Source organism: Marmota flaviventris, chromosome 19 (genome assembly GCF_047511675.1).
Source record: "Marmota flaviventris isolate mMarFla1 chromosome 19, mMarFla1.hap1, whole genome shotgun sequence".
NCBI lineage: Eukaryota > Metazoa > Chordata > Mammalia > Rodentia > Sciuridae > Marmota > Marmota flaviventris.
Window position 1 is genome coordinate 42018619 of NC_092516.1, and position 22504 is coordinate 42041122.

The following is a 22504-nucleotide window of genomic DNA, read 5'->3' on the forward strand; positions in this document are numbered from 1 at the left end:
TAATGGATAATTTTAGAGATAGTATTAGGGCTAGTGTTAACATTATGATTAGGGCTAGGATTAGCATTAGGTTTAGGGCTAGGGCTAGGGTTATGTTTAGGGTTCAGTTTTGGGTTTTATCTAGGTTTAGGTCTAAGGCGAGGGTTAGGGTTAGCGTGAGGGTTAGGCTTAAGGTAAGGGATAAGTTTAGGTTAGAGTTAGGGTTATGCTTTGGGCTAGATTTAGGCCTAGGATTAGGGCTACATTTTGTGTTAGGTTTAGAGCTAGTTTTAGTGCTATTGTAATGTAAGGGTTATGTTTACAGTTATGGCTAGGCCTAATGATAGGTTTAGGTTTCTGTTAGAGTCAGTTTTATAGCTAGGGTTAGTGTTAGTGTCAGGGTCTGTGTTTGGATTAGGGTTAGGGTTAGGGCTAGAGCCAGAATTAAGATTGGTTAGGTCTAGAGGTAAGGTTAGTGTTTGGCTTTGTCTAAGGCTTATCATTAGAGCTAGGGCTAGTTTTTTTATTTAGGTCTTGGTTAAACATAAGGCTAGATTTATTATTAGGTTTATTTTAGGTCTAGTGTTAGGGTTAGGTTTAGATATAGGGTTATGAGTAGGGCTAGTGTTAGGGTTTGGTTTAAGTTCAGGATCAGATTAAGGGTCAGGGTTAGGGTTAGAATTTGGGTTATGGTTATAACAAGAATGAGGGCTAGGATTAGGACTAGTAATAGGGTTAGGGTTTGGGTTAGACTCAGGATTAATTTTAGGACTAGGGTTAGCATTATGGTTGGGGTTTGACTAGGGTAAAGTATATGGTTAGAGCTACGGTTAGAGCTAGGTTTTGGGTTAGGGTTATGGCTATGTTAGTGTTAGGGTTAGGGTGAAAGCTAGGATTAGTTATCAGAATTTGGCTAGGTTTGGTTAGATTTAGGTTTAAGGTTACGGCTAATGTATGATCTAGGGTTATGATTAGAACTAGTTTTAGAATTAGGGTTAGGACCAGGTCTAGTGTTAGGTTAAGGTTTAGGTTTAGGGTGACGTTTAGACGTAGGGTTAGTGTTAAGGTGAGAGACAGGTTTAGGGGTAGATTTAGGGTTAAGATTAGGATTCATATTAGGGCTAGGCTTAGGGCTAGATATAACGTAAGTTTTTGTTTAAGGTAAAAGTTAAGGGTTATTGTTATGGCTAAGGTTTTTTTTAGGGCTAAGCCTATGTTTAGGGCTAGTTTTAGGATTAGCATTAGCATTAGGGCTAGTGTTAGGGTTAGGTTTAGATATAGAATTAGGGTTAAATTTACAGTTAGGTTTAGATCTAGGGTTTGGGCAAGGTGTAAGGTTAGGGCTAGGGTTATTCTAGGCTATGGCTATGAATAAGGTTACGGTAAGTGATAGGGTTAAAATTAGGGCTAGGTCTAGGGCAAGAGTTATAGTTAGTCTTAAAGATAGAATTAGGGATAGGTTTAGGATTTGAGCTAGGGTTAGTGTTAGGGTTAGTCCTAGGATTAAGGTTAGGGCTAGGTTTAGTGTTAGGGTTAGGGTTTGGGTTAGGTTTAGGGTAAGTAATGGGGTTATAACTAGGTTTAGGGCTAGGGAAAGGTTTAGATTTAGGGTTAGGGTTATGATTAAGGCCAAGTTTTCGGCTAGGATGATAGCTAGTGTTCATGTTAGGGTTAGTGCTAGGATTAGGGCTAGGGCTAATGTCAGGTCTAGAGTTACAGTTAGAGATAGGTTTAGGTTTATGTTTATGATTATGTCTAGTGTAAGGGTTAGATTTAGGGTAAGGGTCAAGTTTACAGATATCTGTATTAATAGGGTCACTGTACAGCTTAAGGTTTGGTTTAGGTTAAGATTTAGATTTAGGGCTTGAATTATCATTAGGGTTAGAGTTAGGGTTAGAGTAATGAATAGGCTTAGGATTAGTGTTCAGATTAGTTTCAGGGCAATGGATAGGTTTAGGGATTGTGATAGGGTTAGGGTTAAGCCTATTGTTAGCATTAGGGTTAGGATTATGGTTAGGCTAATGGATAGAATTAGAGCTAGGGTTAAGGCTAGAGTTATCGTTAGGATTAGGGCTAGGATTAGGGTAGTTGATATAATTAGAGCTATGGTTAGGGCTATGGTTAATGTTAGTATTAGGGCTAGAGTTAGGTTTGGTTTTGGGACAGGGCTAGGGTTATGTTAAGGGTAAAGGTTAGGCTTTGATCTAGGGTTAGGTCTAAAGTGAGGCTTAGGTTTAAGGTTAGGACTAGGCTTAGGTTTAGGGTTACACTTAGGGCTATGTTCAGGCCTAAAATTAGGGCTAGGTTTTGTGTTAATTTAGGCCTAGGGTTAGGGACATGGGTAATATAAGAGCTAGGATTATGATTAGGGCTAGTTTTAGGGTTAGGGTTATGGCTAGGTCTAGTGTTAGCATGAGGTTTTTGTTTAGGGTGAGCTTTGGAGCTAGGATTATGTTAGGGTCAGGGCCAGTGTTCAGGTTAGAGTTAGTGTTGGGTTTAGTGCCAGAATTAGGACTAGGGTTAGGTCTAGGGGTAGGGTTAGTGTTTGGGTTAGGTTAAGGGTTATTGTTAGGCCTAGGGCTAGGTTGTTGTTCAGGTCTAGGGCTAGAGATATGGCTAGATTTAGGATTAGGTTTAAGTCTAGGGCTAGTGTTAGGTTTAGGTTTAAGTATATGATTACTGGTAGGGCTAATGTTAGTGTTCAGTTTCAGGTTAGGGTCAGGTTTATAACTGTGGTTAGTGTTAGGGTCAGAATAAGTGTCAGGGTTAGGGTTTGGGTTTATGTTAGGGTTAGGGCTAAAACGAAGGTTAGGGTTCTGACTGGTAATAGGGTTAGAGTTTGGGTTAGGCTCTGGATTAGGTTTAGGACTAGGGATAGCATTAGGTTTAGGGTTTAGCTTAAGGTAATGGATAGAGTAAAACTAGGGTTAGATCTAGGGTTAGGGTGTGGATTAGGGCTAGTTTTAGGGTTAGGGTTAAAACTAGGGTTAGTGCTTGGCTTAGGGGAGATTTCAGTTTAGTTTGGGGCTAGTGTTAGGCCTACAAATAATGTATAAACCAGGTTTATGATTAGGTCTACTTTTTGGGTAAGTGTTACGGCTAGATCAAATGTTAGGGTTAGGGTTACTGTAAGTGTGATGTTTAGAGCTAGGGTTAGTGTTAGGGTCAGGGTCAGTGTTGGGGTTATAGTTAGGTTTTGGGTTAAACCCAATATTATCGCTAGAGTTAGGTCTAGGTGTAGGGTTAGTGTTTGTGTTAGGTTAAGGTTTATCATTAGGGCTAGGGCTAGGTTTTTGTTTAGGTCTAGGGCCAGAGATATGGCTAGAGTTAGGATCAGGTTTAGGTCTAGGGCTAGTGTTAGGGTTAGGTTTAGGTATAGGTTTATTGCTAATGCTAGTATTAGGGTTCAGTTTATGGTTAGGGTCAATTATAGACATAAGGTTACCTTTAGGATCAGAATAAATATCAGAGTTAGGTTTAGGGTTTGGGTTATGGTTAGAGCTAGAATGAGTGCTAGGGTTAGGACTAGTAATAGGGTGAGGGTTTGTGTTAGGCTAAGGATTAGTTAGGCCTAGGGTTAGCATTAGGGTTAGGGTTAGCTTAGTGTAAGGGATAGGATTAGAGCTTGGATTAGGGCTATGTTTAGGGTTAGGGTTATGGCTAGTGTTAGGTTTAGGTTTAGGGTTAAAGCTTGGGTTAGGTCTTGCATTAAGGCTAGGTTTTGGTTAGAGTTAGGGCTAGTTTTAGAGTTATGGCTAATGTATGGATTAGGGTTCTGATTTGGGCTCTTTATAGGATTAGGATTAGGACTAGGTCTAGTGGTAGAGTTAGGTATAACATTTAGAGCTAGGGTTAGTGTTAAGGTCAAATTCAAGATCAGAGTAGTTTTAGCGTTAGGTTTTGGCCTCAAATTAGGGCTAAGGTTAGGGCTAGGAGTAGGGTTAGGTTTCAGTTTTGGTTAAGTTTTAAAGTTAGGGCTATGGCCTGTTTTTTTTTTAGGGCTAGGCCTATGGTTAGGGCTAGTTTTAGGCTTAGCATTAGGTTTAGGGCTAGTGTTAGGCTTAGGTTTAGGCTTAGGGTTAAAGTTAGATTTGGATTTAGGATTAAATCTAGAATTAGGTCTAGTGCTAAGTATAGGGCTACTGTTAGGTCTTGGTTTATGGCTAGGATTAGGGTTATGGTAAGGGATAGGGTTAGAACTAGGAATAGAGCTAGGGTGAAAGTGAGAGTTAGTCTTATGGATAAGCTTAGTGTTTGGTTCGGTATAGGGCTTAATTAGGGCTAGTAATAGGGCTAGGTTTATGGTTATGTTTAGGCCTAGGGTTAGTTTTAGGCTTTGGGTTAGGTTTTATGTAAATGATTGGGTTAGAGCTAGGGATACGGCTAGAGTGAAGGTTAGAATTAGGGTTAGGGGTGGGGTTCATTAGAGTTATGATTAAGGCTAGGTTTAGGGCTAGGATGAGGGCTAGGGTTTGTGTTAGAGTTAGGGATAGGATTAGTGTTAGGGTCAATTTCAGGTCTAGGGTTATGGTTAGAGATAGTTTTAGGATTAGGTTTATGGCTATGTTTAGTGTAAGTGTTAGGTTTCAGGTAGGGGTCAAATTTAGAAATAGGGGTATTAATATGGTCAGGGTCAGGTTTAGGGTTTTGTTTAGGTTAGGGTTTAGGGTAGGCCTCGAATTAGAATTAGGATTTGGGTAAGGGTAATGATAGGTTTTTGTTTAGGGTTCAAGATAGATTTAGCATAAGGGATAGGGTTATGGTTAGGGATAGGGTTAGATTTAGGCCTAGGGTTAGCATTATAATTAGGGTTATGTTTAGTGTAATTGATAGGATTAGAGCTAAATTTAGGTCTAGGGTTATGGATAGGATTATGGCTAGGGTTAGAATTAGGGTTATGGGTTTGTTTTGTGTTAAGTTTAGGGCTAGAATTACGGCTAGGGCAAATGTCAGGTCTAGGATTATGGCTAGGGATAGTTTTAGGGTTAGGTTTATGGCTACGTCTAGTATACGGGTTAGGTTTAGGGGTAGGGTCAGGATTAGATCTAGATATATTATCATGGGGAGGGGCAGAGTTAGAATTTGGGTTGGGTTAAAGTTTAGGGTTAAGGCATTAGTGTTAGAGTTAGGGTAATGATAGGGTTAAGTTTAGAATTCAGGGTAGGTTTAGGTTAATGAAATAGGTTAGGGTTAGGGATAAGTTTAGGGTTAGGCCTAGGGTTACCATTAGAGTTATGGTTATGGTTAGGGTAATGGATAGGGTTAGAGGTGGTGATAGGGCTAGAGTTATGGTTAGAATTCTGGCTAGGGTTATGGTAAAGTTTAGGGCTATGTACTAGGTTAGTGTTAGGTTTAGGGTTAGGTTTAAAGCTAGGGTTAAGGCTCGGATTAGGGCTTGGTTTTGGGTTTGGTTAGGGCTAGGATTAGGGCTATGGTAATGTATGAACTAGTGTTGCAATTAGTGCTAGTTTTGGGGTTAGGTTTAGGGCTATGTCTAGTGTTATGGTTAGGTTTAAGGTTAGGGTGATATTTAGAGCAAGGGTTATGTTAAGGTTAGTGTCAAAGTCAGGGTTAGATTTTGGGTTAGTGTTAGAACTCGAACCAGGGCTAAAGATAGTACTAGTTGTACGGTTAGGGTTTGGTTTAGGTTAAGGGTTGGGGATATAGGTTGGTTTTGTTTTAGGGCTAGGGCTACGGTTACGGCTAGATTATGGATTAGCATCTGGGTTAGGGATAGAGTTAGTTTAAGGTTTAGGCTTAGGGTTAGGGTTAGTTTTTGAGTTAGGTTTGGATCTAGGATAAGGGATAGGGCTAGGGCTAGGGCTAGGTGTAGGTTTAGCATGAGGGATAGGAATGTGGTAACATATATGGTTAGAACTACGGATACACCTAGGGCGAGAAATTTAGTTAGTTATAGTAGTTGTTTTAGGATTAGGGTTAGAGTTAGGGCTAAATTAGGGCTAGGATTAGGGCTTGGGTTATGGCTAAATTTGGCCTAGGATTAGGGCTAGGTTTAGTGTTAGAGTTAGGGCTAAATTAGGGCTAGTGTTAGGGCTAGATTTAGGCTTAGGGTTAGAGCTAAATTAGGGTTTAGGATTAGGGCTAGTGCTAGTGTTAGGGTTAGGACTATATAAGGGTTAGTGTTAAGGCTAGGGTTAGTCTTATGGTTAGACTAAGGGGTTAGGCTAGAGTTAGGGTTAGCATTGGTGTTAAGGTTAAGTTTAGGGAAATGGGTGGGGTTATAGTTATCTTTAGGGATAGGGTGCAGGATAGAATTAGGATTAGGCCCAGGGTTATGTTTAAGTTTAGGATTAAGTCTACGTTTAGGGCTAGGTTAAGGGCTAGTGTTTCTGTTAGGGTAAAGGCTAGGACCAGATCTAGGGCTAAGATCAGGTCTAGGGTTAAAGTTAAAAATAGTTTTAGGGTTAGGTTATTGCTAGGTGTAGTGTAAGAATTAGGTTTAGGATAAAGGTCAGCTTTAGGGCTAGGGTTATTATTAGGGTCAGGGTCAGGGTTAGCATTTGGTTTAGTGAAAGCGTTAGGGTTAAGGCTCGAATTAGCATTAGGGTTAGGTTTAGGATTAGGGTAGTGGATAGGTTTTAGTTTAGGTTTCAGTTAATGTTTAGGGTAATGAATGAGTTAGGTTTTGCAATTGGGTTAGGGTTACCATTAGGGTTAGGGTTATGTTTAGTGTAATGGTTAGGTTTAGAGCTAGGGTTGGGGCTAATATATGGTTTGGATTAAGTCTAGAATTAGGGTTAGGTTTAGGGATAAGGCTAGGGTGTGATTTGGGGTAAGTCTTAGGGCTAGGATTATAGTTACTCTTAGTGCTAGGGTTAGGGTTAGGGTTAGGGATGTTTTTGCATGCTTCAGCTTTGGGAAACTTTCACAAGGATGAAACCAGAGTGCCCTCATAGAACTGATTGAGTGTGTGTAGTTTTAAGCAGCGAGCACCAACCCTGTTTGTCTTCAAGTTCCATTTCCATTTACGCGTATAGGTCAAAATGAAGGAAACCTTAAAATACAAACTTTTCCTGACAGCAAACCATTGAAGGGATAGGCCCTAACCTGGGGAATATAGTAAGGCTAGGTAAAAGACGAATTATGCCAAGTATCAAATGAATTTGAACAAAACTCACTCTAACTCTAACACTAGATCTAATCCAACCCTAATCAAATTCTAACCTGTTTAGAGTAACTATGATCACAGAAGTCCCAAACTTGGGGAGCCTAGCGGTGCAACTTAACAGATGAATATTGTGCAGTATCAAAGAAATTTGATGAAAAATTGGGGGAAGTATTTCATATTTGTTCATATGAAGTACATTCATATTTTCTGTCTTTTTCTTAGAATGCTCATGGATAAATGGTTTTTCATGCTTCAGCTTAAGGTACTTCCACAAAGAAAAAACAAATAGTGCCCACAGAAAGCTGACTGTGTGAAGTTTCATGCAGCTAGCACCAACCCTGTTTTATTTCCAGCTCCATTGCATTCACACCTATAGGCCCTAAGTAAGTGAAAACTAAAAATTCAAACTGTTCCTGACATTGAACCATTGAAACTTGAAGGCCCAAACTTGGGGAGTCTACAAAAGCTAGGTCAAGGATTAATCCTGTACAGTATCAAATTAATCCAACAAAAAACTATTTGAAGCTCTTTCAGTACATGGGTATTGTGCTTGCTCCAAAAGCACTCAGAGAAAAAGCTGTTACTTTTTACTTCATCTTAGGGCTACTTCCATTGCAAACACCAGATTATGCTCCCTGAAAATTGATGGACTATGTGAAGTTTCAAGCAGCTAGCCCAAACTCTGTTTGATTAACAGCTTCATTTCATTCACACATATAGGGGAAAAAGAAGGGAAAAATCAAATTGAAACTGTTACTGAGGGCAAATCCTTTATGTAGGAGGCCCAAACATTTGGAGTACAGTCAAAATAGGGGAAAAAAAATGAATCCTGCACAGTATCATAGAAATTTGAAAGTAAAACTAACTTAACCTGTTTAGAGTCCCTTTGATCCTAGAAGTCCCACAATTGGGGAGCCAAGTTGGGTAGGCTAATAGATGAATCTTTCACACTATCAAAGAAATCTGACCAAATAATTGGGGAGGTAGTTCAGTACATACATATTTTCCTGTTTTATCCTAAAGTGCTCTCACATAAAGTTGCTTTGCATTCTTCAGCTTAGGGCTACTTTTACAAGAAATAAGCCAGAGAATGCCCATAGAAAACTGATTGAGTGTGTGAGGTTTGAAGTAGCTAGCACCAACTCTGTTGGATTTCCAGCTCCATTTCCATTTACACACATAGGTCAAAATGAAATGAAAACTTAAAATACACCCTGTTCAGGAAAGAAAATCCTTGACCCAAGAGGCCCACAACTAAAGAATATAGTAAGGCTAGGTAAAAGTTTAATCCTGCCTAGTATCCAAGAAATTTGAACAAAACTAAATCTTCAAACACTAGCTGTAACCCTAGCCCTAATCTAATACTAAATCTAACCTAACCTGTTTAGAAGACCATTGATCAGAGTAGTCCCCAAATAAAGGAGCCCAGTGGGGCAAGCAAAGAGATGAATCCTGTGCAGTATCAAAGAAATCTGACCAAATAATTGGGGGAGGTATTTCAGTACATGCATATTTCCCTGTTTTCTCCTAATGTGATTTTGGATAAATTATTTTTTCATGCTTCAGTTTAAGGTACTTGCACAAGGAACAACCAGAGAGTACCCACAGAGAGCTGATTGAGTGTGTGAAGTTTCAAGCAGCTAGTACTGACTGTTTGGTTTCCAGCTCCATTTTCATTTACGTCTATAGGCCACAATAAAGTGAAACCTAAAACTTTAAACTGTTCCTGACAGTGAACTGGCAAACCTTGAAAACCCAAACATGGGGATCCTACTAAGACTAGGAAAATGATGAATCCTGTACAATATCAAAGTAATCCATGCCAAAATATTGAAACTTGCTCCTAAAGTGCTCACAAATAAAGCTGTTTCTTTCTAATTCAGCTTTAGGCTACTACCACGAGAAACAAATGAGAGAATGTGCACTGAGAACTGATTAAGTGTGTGAAGATTCAAGCAGCTAGCACAAACCCTGTTTGAGTCCAGATCCATTTCCATTCACCCCTATAGGGCAAAATGAAGTGAAACATGAAAATTAAACTGCTTCTGAGTGCAAACTCTTTTACCTAGGAGGCCCAAACATGGCAAGCATACTAAGAATAGGAAAAAGGGAAATGCTGCCCAGTATCCAATACATTAAAAAAATTACTCTAACCATAAAACTAGTTATAACTCTTGCCCTAACTCTAACCATAACCCTAAGCATAACCTGTTAAGAGAACCTTTAATCATAAAAGTTTTAAACTTAGGTAGACTAGTGGGGAAGCTTACAGATGAATCCTACACAGTATCAAAGAAATTTGACCAAATAATTGGGGGAGGTATTTCAGTACATGCATATTGCCCTGTTTTCTCCTAAAGTGCTCTTGGATAAACTTGTTTTGCATGCTTCAGCTTATGGCTACTTTTACAAAGAAGAAACCAGAGAGTGCCCACAGACAACTGACTGGGAATGTGAAGTTTCAACCAGCTAGCACCAACCCTCTGATTTCCAGCTTCATTTGCATTTACCAATATAGGTCAAAATGAAGTGAGACATTAAAAACAAACTATTCCAAACAGTGAACCATTAAACCAAGAAGGCCCCAAACTGGGGCACATAGTAAGGATAGGAATAATAAATCTTTCCAGTGTCAAAGAAATTTGAACAAAACAAACTCTAACCCTAACACTATCTCTAAAGCTAGCCCTAACCCTAACTTTAACACAAACCCTTACCTGTTTAGAGAACCATTGATCCTAGAAGTGCCATCCTTTGGAAGCCTAGTGCAGAAAGCTAAAATATGAATACTGTGCAGTATCAAAGAAATTTGATAAATTGTTGGGAGACTTATTTCATTACATACATGTTTCTCTATTTTCTTCTTAAGGGCTCTCAGATACAGTTTCTTTTGCATGCTTCATTTTGGCCTACCTTCAAAAGAAAGAAACCAGAGACTGCCCATTGAGAACTGATTGTGTGAAGTTTCAAGCACCTCCTGCCAACCCTGTTGGATTTCCAGCTCAATTTTCATTCACATCAATAAGCCATAATGAAGGGAAACCTTAAAATACAAACTGTTCCTGACAGTGAACCTTTGAACTGAGAAGGTCCAAACCTGTGGAGCATAGTAAGGCTAAGTAAAAGGTTAATCCTGCCCAGTATCATAGAAATATGAAGAAAACTAGGGCCCCATGGGTGCTCTCAGCTCAGATGGAAGGCTTGGCTGTGCAGTTTCTCTGGGGGCATATAGCAGTCTCAGCCACATGGGCACTCACTGCGCAGACAGAAGGCAGCACAGACCACACAGACTTTGCTTGAGCTGTAACCCTAACTCAAACCCTAAACTTAACCATAAACCTAAACATAAACATAGCCCTAATCCAAACCCTAAACCAAAATCGAATCCTAACCCTAACCCTATATCTAACCCTATCCATTATCCTAACCCTAAACCTAACCTTAATGATAACCTAGCCCTAACCCTAACCCTAACACTAACTCTACCATAATCCTATCCCTAGACCTAACCCTAAAACTAACCCTTTCTCTAGCCATAGTTCTAGCTCAAAACTGAACCCTTACACTAACCATAACCCTAAACCTAACCCTAGTTCTAAACCTAACCCTAACCATAACTCAGGACCTATTCCTAACCTTAACCCTAGTTCTAACCTAAGCTCTAATCTGACCCACTACCATAACCATAACTTTTATCCTTAAGCTAACCCTAAGCCTAACCCTAACCCTATTGCTAATGCTAACCCTATCAATTACCCTAAACCTAACCTGAACCCTAAACTAAACCCTATCATTACCCTAACTCTAACCCTAATGCTAATTCAAGCCCTAAACCTAAATCCTAACTTAAACAAAACCTTAACCTTGACCCTAAACTTAAAATTTCCCCTAGCTCTAAACATGACTCTTACCCTAAGTCTAATCCTTACACTAGATGTAGACCTAAACTTAATCCTAAAATTATCTTTAACCATAACCCTAGACATGATATTAGCCATAGCCCTAATCCTAGCCCCCCCCAAAAAAAACACTAGCCCTCATCATAGCCCTAAACCTAGACTTAATCATAACCCTAACTCTACGCCTATGCCTATCCCTACTCTAGCCCTAACCCTACCTCTAAACCCAGCTATAATGCCATCCCTTATCCTAAACATAAACCTAAACATAACCCTATCGCTAGGCCTAAACTGAACACTAACTCTAGCCCTAATCCTGGCCTTAACTTAACCCTTATCCAAACCCTAACCCTAATCCTAGCCCTAAGACAAACTCTAACTCTCACACTAGCCCTATTCCTAGTTATAACCTTATCCCATACCAAACTCTAAACCTAGCCCTAACCCTCGCCCTAACCCTTGCACTATCCTTAGTCTACCTAACCCTAGACCTAAGTCTAACACTAAATATAACTGTAACCATAAGCCTAAGCCTAACACTAACAGTAGACCTAACCCTAATATTCGTCATAAAACTAGTGCTAACCCTAACCCTGGAACTCAAACAAAACCAAGCAATAGACATAACCCTAAACCTTAACTTAAAACAAACACTAAATTACACTTAGAACAAATCATAGCCCTAATTGTATTCCTAACACTTATCTTAAAACTAACCCTGACCCTGACTTATACCCTAACACTCACCCTAGCTCTAAAACACCACTCTTTCCTTTAAGCAAACCCTAACAGTAGACCTAGCCCTAATTTGAGTCCTAATCCTAAAATTAACCCTGTCCCTGACTCCTATCTAACAATAACCCTAGCTCTAAATTCATCCTAAACTTAAACCTAACCATAAACACTAATCTTAAACACTAACCCTAAATCTAACTAAATTGTAATCCTGATTCTTACATTATTCATTGCCCTAACCCTAGCCCTAATGCTAACACAAAAACTAGCCATAATCTGAGCCCTAAACCAAGCTTTAACAGTAACCCTAATCCTAACCCTACCCCTAACACAAGCTCTAATTCTATCCCTAAACCTAAGCAAAACCCTAACCCTAATGGTAACCCTAGACCTATCCCTAATACTTAGGCTAATCAAAACACTAACCCTATTAATAGTCCTAAACCTAGCCCTCATTCGAGCTCTAACCTATCCCAAACCCTAACCCTAACCCTGACCCTTATTCTGACCATAACACTAACCCTAGGTATAAATCTGATTCTAACCCTAGACCAAACCTTAACACTAGCCCTACCAGTAAACTTATACTAAACCTGACTCTACCACAAGCCCTAGACCTAAACCTAATCCTAAATGTAGCCTTAACTCTAGCCCTAGACCTAAACAAAAACCTAGCTCTAGCCCTAACAATAAACCTTAACCTAATGCAAAGTCTAACCCTACCCCTAGACATAAACCTAGTCCTAATTCTGGCTTTAACCCTAACACTAACCTGAACACGGACCCTGCATTTAACACTAAGCTAACTCGAAACCTGACCCTAACTGAAAATCTAAACCTAACACTAGACCTAGCCATAACCCTAACACTCCAAGTAGCCCTAATCATGATCCTAGCTCTTCCATTACCCATAGCCCTAACCCTACACCTTAACATAACACAAAACCTAGAGTGAATCCTAGGCCTAAACCTAGCCTTAGGTGTAACACTCACCCTAACCCTAGCCTTAATCCTAAACCTAACTGTAGCCTTAGTCCTAAATTTACTCAATGCCTAACTCTTGCCGTAAATATAAACTTAGACTTATCCCTAACTCTAACACTAACCCTGTCCCTAACCCTAAACTTAACCTTATCCCTAAACCTAGCTCTGAACATAAACTTTACCCTAACCCTATTGATAACCCTATCCATAACCCTAACTCTAACCCTAACCGGAAAACTAACCCTAGACCTTACACTAAACCTAATACTTGCCATAGTCCTAACTCTAGCTCAAACCCTATTCTGTAGTAGAAACCTAAACCTAACAATGCCTTCACCTTAACCCTAAAACTAAATGTAACCCTAAACCTAAACCTAAACTTATATCTAACCATATCCATTACCCTAACCCTTATCCTAACCCTAATGATAAATGTAGCACTAACCCTAACCCTAACCCTAAACCTACCGTAATCTTATCCCTAGACATAAAGCTGAACCTAACCCAAAACTTAGCCCTTGTCCTAACTCTAGCATAAACCCTAATCCTTATGGAAAAAAAAAAAAAAAAAACCTATCCCCAAACCTAACCCTAATCCTATCCATAACTATAGCCCAAACCCTAGCTCTAACTCTATCCATTACCCTAACCATAACCCTAAACCTAATGCTAACCCTAGCTCTAATAACTTTAAATCTACCTTTATCCCTAGCTCTGATTCTAACCTGAACCCACAACTTAGCCCTAACAATAACTAAATCCATGAGCCTTACCCTTAACCTAATGGTAAGAAAAAACTAAGCCTAACACTAACCCTAATACGAACCCTAAACCTTGACCTAACCCTAAACCTAACTCTAGCCTTAGCACTAACCCCAGCTTAAACCCTAACCCATATCCTAATCTTAACCCTAACCCTAACCCTAGCCTTAACCATAACCCTAATCCTAACTCTAGCCCCAATCCTAAACATAATCCTAGCCCTAACCATAGCTCTAAATCGATCAATTACCCAAATAATAACCATACACCTAATGCTAACCCTAGGCCTAACCCTAACCCTATCCATTAACTTAAACCTAACATGAACCCTAAACCTAACCTGAAGACAAAACCTAACCCTATCCCTTACACTAACCCTAACTCTAACCCTAATGCTAATTTGAGCACTAACCCTAAACCTCAACCTAATCCAAACCCAAAACCCTACCTGATCATTATAATACCCCTAGGTCTAAACCTGAGCCTTACCCTAAACCTAACTCTGAATATAGACCTAGCCATAAACCTTACCCTAAACCTATCCCTAACCGTAACCCTAGACATGATATTACCCCTAATTCTTGCCATAACCCTAACACAAATGCTAGCCCTCATTCTAGCCCTAAACCTAGTCTTGATCCTAACCCGAACCCTAACTCTAGCCCTATCCCTAATTTAATCCCTCGCCCTATATCTGAACCTAGATATAACCTCAACCCTTCCCCTAAATCTAACCCTAACTCTAACCCTAGATTTAACCCTTACACTAATCCTAGACATGATCCTAGCCCTAATTTATCCCTAACCCTAATCCTAACACTAGCACTCTAACTATCGCCCTAGCCCTATTCCTCGTTCTAACCCTATCCCTTACCATAACCCCAACACTTGCTCTACCCTTAGCCCTAAACCTAGCCCTACCACTAACCCTAGATGTAACCATAACTCTAAAACTAACCTCAACCCTAAACCTAAACCTCACACTAAATCTAGCCCTAACACTAACTCTAATCCTAAAACCAGCTCTAACCTAGTCCTAGCCTTAAAAAAATCGAGCTATAGCCCTAACTCTAACCCTTAACCTAAACCAAAACCTAAACTTGACCCTTATTCTGACCCTAACACTAACTATAGCTCTCAGATCACCCTAAAATTATACCTAAATCTAAAACTACACCTACACCTACCCTTAACCCGAAAAGTAGCCCTAATCACAACCCTAGTTCTTACGTTAGTTGTAGCCCTAATCCTAGACATAACCTAACCAAAAACCTAGCACTAATCTGAGCCCTACTCCTGTTTTAATCCCAACACTAACCAGAGCCCTAACCATTACCCTAACCCTAACCCTAACCCTAAACCTAACCTTAGCCTTAATCCTAACCATAATTCTAGCCCTAACTCTAGCTCTAACTCTATCCATTACCCTAACCATAACCATAACCCTAATGCTAAATTAAGGATAACCCTAATCCTATCTCTAACCCTAACTTTGTCCATTACCCTAAACCTAACCTGAAACCTAAATATAAACATAAACATTACCCTAACCTTAATACTAACCCTAACGCTAATGAAAGCCCTGATCCTAAACCTTAACCTAACTCAAACCTTAATCATGACAGTGGCCCTAATAATAACCCTGTCTCTATACCTGACCCTAACCCTCAACCTAAACCTGACACTAGAACTAGCCATAAAGCTAACCCTAAAACTAACCCTAACCATAAACCTAGACCTGACATTAGACCTAGCACTAATAATAACCCTAACCCTAACACAAAACCAAACCCTACTTCTAGCCCTAAACCTAGCCCTAATCCTAGCCCTAAAACTAGGCTTCATACTAACCCTAACCATAACCCTAGCCTTAACCCTATTTTGTACCTCGCCCTAAACCTAGCTATAACATCATACCTTACACTAATCCTAACCCTAACCCTAACCCTAAACGTAGCCCTAGCCCTAACACTAACCCTAGCCCTAATCCTAGCACAAATTTAGTCCTAAACCTAACCCTAACTGTAAACCTAACCTAACTCTCATCCTAGTATTAACCCTAGTTCTAAATCTATCCCTTACCATAACACAAACCCTAGACCTAAACCTAACCCAACCCCATTCTTACTTTCACCCTAGCCCTATATCTACACCTAACCCTAAACTAAATCATACCCTAATCCTTAGTCTAAACCTCACCCTAACACTAGCCCTAACCCTAATGCTAATTGGAAAACTAGCCCTAACCCTAGACCTAGCATGCAAACAAAACCGTGTCATAGGCTTAATGCTAATTGTTAACCTAAACTAAAACCTAAGCTTATACCTAGTCCTAACCCCAGCCCTAATTTGAGTCCTAACCCTAACTCTAGAACTTACTCTGACCCTGACTCAGACCCTAAAAATAACCCTAGCTCTAAACATCACACTAACACTAAACTTAACCTGAACACTAGACCTAGCCTTACCCCTAACCCTAAAACTAGCCCTAATCGTAACACCAGTTCTTACATTAGCCATAGCCCTGTGCTCACATTAAATCTAGCTCTAATCTGAGACCTAAATCTAGCTTTAAACCTAACCCTAAACAAAACCTAGACCTAGACCTAACCCTACCTCTAACCCTATTCCTTACCCTAAGCAAAATCTTCACCCTGATGCTACCCTAGTCCTAATCCTAATCCTTAGCCTACCCCAAACCAGAACACTATTACTAGTCCTAAACCTAGCCCTCATTCTAACTCTAACCTTAACCCAAATCCTAACCCTAACCCTGACCCTTAATCTGACCCTAACTCTAACCCTAGGATTAAACCTGACCCTAACCCTAAACTGAACCCTAACACTAGCCCTATGGGTAACCCTATACTTAAACCAAACCCTAACAGTCAAACTAGACAAAAACCTAATCCTAAATCTAGACATAACTCTAGCTCCAGACCTAAACAAAAACCTAGCCTTAGCCCTCACAATAACCCTTAACCTAACCCAAACACTACCTCTACCTCTAGATCTAAACCTAGTCCTAATTCTGGCCATAACCCTAACCCAAACACTGTCCCTTTCTGTAACACAAATCCTAGCTCTAAATTTTATGCTAACCCAAAATCCAGCCATAACCCTAACAATAGACCTAGCCATAACCCTAACTCTAGGTCTTACATTACATATATCCCTAATATTAGCCCCAAACCTCACACCAAACCTAGCTCTAACCGTAAACCTAACCCTAACCCTAGACCTAACCCTAACCCTAAACCTTGCCTTAACCCTAACCCTAGCTCAAACACTAACCTTGCCCAAATATAAATCTAGACCTAACCCTAACCCTAACAGCAGTCCTAATCCTAACCATAACCAAGGCCAAACCCTAGTTCTAACTCTATCCATTAACCTAAACATAACCCTAACCCTAAAGCTAAACCTATATCTAAACTTAATCCTAACCTTAAACCTATATGTCACACTAACCCTAACCATTGTCCTAGCCCTAACCGTAGCTCAAACCCTAACACTTACCCTAAACCTAACCCTAACACTAACCTAGGCTTAACCCTAACCCTAACCCTAGTCCTAATCCTAACCATAACCCTAGCCCTAAACCTATCCATTACCTTAAACATAAGCCTAATCCAAATATTAACCCTAGGCCTAACTCAAAACCTATCTCTAACACGAACCCTATCTATTTCCTAAAACTAACTTGAACACTAAACCTAGCCTTATTAATTACTCTAACCCAATCCCTAATCCTGATGTTAAATCAAGCCCTAAACCTAAATCATAACCTAAACCAAATCTTAAAAAAGATACTTACCCTAACAATACACCTAGCTTTAAAGCAGACCCTTTCCCCAAACCTAACCCTTACAATAGACCAAGACATTAACCTAACCTTAACACTATCCCTAAGTGTAACCCGAACTGACATTAGCCATAGACCTAATTCTCGCCCTAAACCTAACACAAACACAAGCCCTCATCCAAGCCCTAAACCTAGCCTTAATCCTAACCTGAACCCTAACCCTATCCCAATCCCTAATTTCAACCCTCGCCCTAGTTTGGAACCTAGGTATAACCACACCCCTTCCCCTAACCCTAACCCTAATCCTAATCCAACACTAACACTATAGCTAACCCTACCCTATCCCTAACACTAACCCTAGCTCTAATCCTAGCCCTAATTTAGTGCTGATCATAACCCTAACTCTAACCCTACTTTTTAGACTAACTCTAGCTCTTGCCCTACACCTATTTCTCGTACTAACTCTATCTGTTACCATAATCCTAACACTAGCCCTAACCTAACCCCTAAACCTAGCCCAAGTTCTAACCCTAGATCTAACCATAACTCTAAATATAACCCTAACCTAAGCCTGAACTTCACCCTACCAGTAGCCCTAACACTATCACTAATCCTAAAACTAGTTCTAAACCTAGCTGTAGCTCTAAAACAAAACTGAGCCCTAGCCCTAACCCTAACACTAACCTAACTCTAACCTCAGACCAGACATTAGACCTAGCCCTAATTCTTGCCCTAACCCTAACACAAAACCTCACCCTACACCTACCCATAACTCCAACCTTATTTCTAGTGTTATCCCTAACCCTAAAACTAACACTGACCTTGACCCTGACCCTAACACTAACCCTATTTCAAATCATCACTCTAATCATAACCTAACCCTAACACTAGCCCTAGCCCTAACCCTAACCCTAAAACTAGCCCTAATCCTAACCCTAGTTCTTATATTAGCCATAGCCCTACCTAACCATAACTTAATCTAAAACCTGGCAATAACCCTAACCCTAACACTAGCTTTAACCCTAACTTAACTCTAAACCTAATCCTAACACTAGCCTTAATCCTAACCATAACCCTAGCCCTAACTCTAGCTTTAATCCTATCTATTACCTTAACCCTAACCCTAACCCTAATACTAATCCTAGGATAACCCTAACTCTATCCAGAACCCTTATCCTATTCATTACCATAAAACTAACCTGAACCCTAAATCTAACCATATCCATTATCATAACCCTAAACATAATCTAACCGAATTTGAGCCCTAACCCTAAACCTTAACCTAAACAAACCCTAAGCTTTACCCTGACCCTAATAATACCCCTATCTCCAAAAGTGACCCTAACCCTCAACCTAAACCTTACACTATACATAGCTATAAACCTAACCCTGAAACTATCCCTAACCATAACCCTAGACCTAACATTAGCGCTAGGCCTAATGTTAGCCCTTATGCTAAAAAACAAACAAACAAACAAACAACAACAACAAAAAAGATCCCTAATCCTGGCCCTGAACCTAGCCTTAATCCAAACCCTAATCCTATCACTAGGCCTAACCCTACAGAGAACCCTCACCCTAGCCCTTAACCTAGCTATATATTATACTGTACCCTAACCCGAATTCTAACCCTAGCCCTAAACCAAGGCCTATCCCTAATACTAATCCTAGCTCTAATCCTAGACCTAATTTAGCCCTAACCCTACATCTAATCATATCCCTAGCCCTAAGACTAACTCTAACTCTTGCCCTAGCCCTAGCCCTAGCCCTAGTTTTAACATTATACCTTACCATGACCTAAAGCCTAGCCCTAACCCTAGCCCCAAACTTAGCCCTAGCCCTAAACTTAGATCTAACCCCCACTCTAAATCTAACCCTAACCTAAAACCTAAACCTCACCCTAACACTAGCCCTAATCCTAATGCTAATTTGAAAACTATCCCTCACCATAGCCATAGGTTTCAAACAAAACTGAGCTCAGCTCTAATCCTAAACCTTAACCTAAACCAATCCCTAACACTATGCCTAGCCCTTATTCTAGCCCTAATTTGAGTCCTAAACCTAACTGTACAACTAATAATGACCCTGACTCTGATCCTAAAACTAACCTTAGCTCTAAACATCACCCACACCCTAAACCTAACCCAAACACTAAACCTAGCCCTAACCCTAATCCTAAAACTAGCCTTAATCATAATGCCAGGTCTTACATTAGCAATAGCCCTAACCCTAACACAAAACTTAGCCTTAATCTGAACCCTAACCCTAGCTTTAACCTTAACACTAACACTAACTCTAACCCTAACCCTAGCTCTAACCCTATCCCTTACCCTATGCCAACCCTCACCCTAATGCTACCCTAGTCCTAACCCTAATCCTTAGCCTACCCCAAACCCTAACTCATTTACTAATCCTAACTCTAGGCCTCATTCTATCTCTAACACTAACCCAAACCCTAAGCCTATCCCTGACCCTTATTCTGACCCTAAAACTAACCCTAGGTCTAAGCCTGACCCTAACCCTAAACCAAACACTAACACTAGCCTTATGGGTAAACCTATACCTAAACCTAACCGTAACATTAACACTAGACCTAAACATAATCCTAAATATAGCCATAACTCTAGCCATAGCCCTAAACAAAAACCTAGCTCCAGCATTAACAATAACAATTAGTCTAACACAATGACTAACGATACCCCTTGAACTAACCTTAGTAAATTTGTGTTTCTAACCGAAAATCCAATGCTAACCTGAACACTGACCCTTACCCTAATACTAACCCTAGTTCTAAACCTTATCCTAACCCAAACCTTCCCTAACACTAGACCTATCCATAACCCTAACCTTAAAACTAGCCATAACCATAATCCTAGTTCTTACATTACCCATAGTCCTAACACTAACCATAAATCTCCCCCCAAAACCTAGCCCTAAATGTAGCACTAAAAGTAGCTGTAAGCCTAATCCTAACTTTAGCCCCAGCCCTAACCCTCACACTTGCCTTGCCCAATATCATAGAAATTTGAAGAAAACTAGGGCCAGCCTGGAGCTCTCTGTGCAGATGGAAGGCTCGGCTGTGTGGTTGCTCTCGGCTCAGTGGGAAGGCAGAAGTCTCGGCCATGCATGTGCTCTCAGCTCAGATGGAAGTCTCAGCCTTGTGTGAGCTCTTGGCACAGAGGGAAGTCTTGTCTGCGGTTTCGCTCTCGGCTCAGACAGAAGTCTCTGCTGTGTAGGCGCTCTTGGCGCAGAGGACAGGTAGCACAGAACACAGAGGCTTTGCTTGTGGGTCACCAGGCCAAGCTCTGGACACGGCCAAAGGTCACCCCAGAACCACCCACCTCACCAAACAGATGGAATGTATCTTGGAAAACCTTACTCACCATCTATCAGTGACCGTGGGTACCAGCTCAGTTCTGAGGCTGCTCAGGTACCCAGTTTCCAACTCCCCTACCTCCAGCTGTGATAACTCAAGATTTTTCTCACAAGCTTTTTTTTTTTTTTTTTTTGGGGGGGGGTGTAGCTATCAATGAAGAACAGCAACTGTACAGGTACCTGGTTTCCAACTCAGAGACTAAGAGTAGGGAGGCTCCAGGTAGAAGCTCAAGCCCTCTCAAACTGGCTACTGTGTCCACCATCCTTAGCACAGAGACTCAAGCTAGGAATAGACAACTCCACCTACTGGAAGAAAACAGAGTTCTGAGAGACTTCTATTCTCGCTCTTCTCATCTATTCTCCTCTACCCTTCCCACTCTGGCCCTCACAATCTCAACATACGTGAAACCAAGAAGTTTGCATGAAATTGGACTTTAAGAACTGAATCACCAGAATTGTTTAATATAGAGGAATACATAGGCCCACCTCACCCCCTTTTATTTTTTATTATTTTCATTCTCCCTTTCTTTCTTTCTTGTTTTATTTTTCTTCTTTTTTTTTCCTCCCTCTATCCCACTTTCAACCTCCAAACTTTTACTATTTATACATAGGGTAATTTTATGAATACTGATAAGAAATTTGAATTTATACATTCTTCTATAAATTACCCCTGTCTATTCATTACAGTTCTCCTCCAATTTACTAAGATAGATTAATCTCATACCCTCACTCCTTTCCGCCTTAACATAGCATTCTACCCCTGACCATCAGTTCTCTATACACCACCAGAAATGGTATGCCTTTTATGAAACTAATGACTATATTCTGAATAATAATTGAAGCCAACATCTGTAGACATAGAATCTAAATATAAATGTATTTATAATGGTTAGGCTTAGGCTTCGGCTTATGGTTAGATTTAGAGTTAGGATTTGATCTATGGTTAGGGCTAGGACTAAGGGTAGGGCAAAGGTTAGGACTAGGTTTAAGGTTAGGATTATGGTTATGGTAAGGGATAGGGTTAGAACTAGTGATAGGCTAGGGTGAGAGTTAGAGTTAGGGCTAGGGCTAGAGTTATGTTTAGGGATAGGGCTAAGTTAGGGCTAGGTTTAGTGTTAGGTTTAGACCTCAGGTTAGGGTTAGAGTTAGGGTTATATGTAGGGTAACAGAGTGGGTTATAGCTAAGTTTTGGGCTAAGGCGAGGGTTAGTATTAGGGTTAGGGCTGGGGTTAGGGTTAGGGTTATGATTAAGGCTAGTCTTAGGGCTAGAATTAAGGCTAGTGTTTGTGTTAGTGTTAGGGCTAATATGAGAGCTAGGGCTAATGCCAGGTCTAGGGTTACAGTTAGGGATAGATTTAGTGTTAGGTTTATGGCTTGGTCCAGTGTAAGGTTTAGGTTTAGGGTAAGGGTTATTTTTAGATCTAGGGTTATTATTAGGGCCAGTTTCAAGTTTAGGGTTTGGTTTATGTTAGAGGTAAGTTTTAGAGCTTGAATTAGCATTAGGTTTAGGGTGAGGGTTAATGACAGAATTAGGTTTAGGGTTTAGATGTGGTTTAGTGTAATGGATAGTGTTAAGGTTAGGCCTAATGTTTAGCATAAGGGTTAGGGTTATAATTAGGGTAATGGAAAGGGTTAGTCCTAAGATTAGGGTTAGGGATATGTATAGGACTAGAGTTTTTGTTTAGGTTAGGGTTAGGTTTAAGTTTAGGGTTAAGGCTAGATTTAGGACTCGGATTAAGGCTAGGTTTTGGGTTAGGTTAGAGCTAGGGTTAATGCTATGGGTAAGGTACGAAGTAGGGTTATGATTAGCACTAGTTATAGGGTTAGGGTTATGGC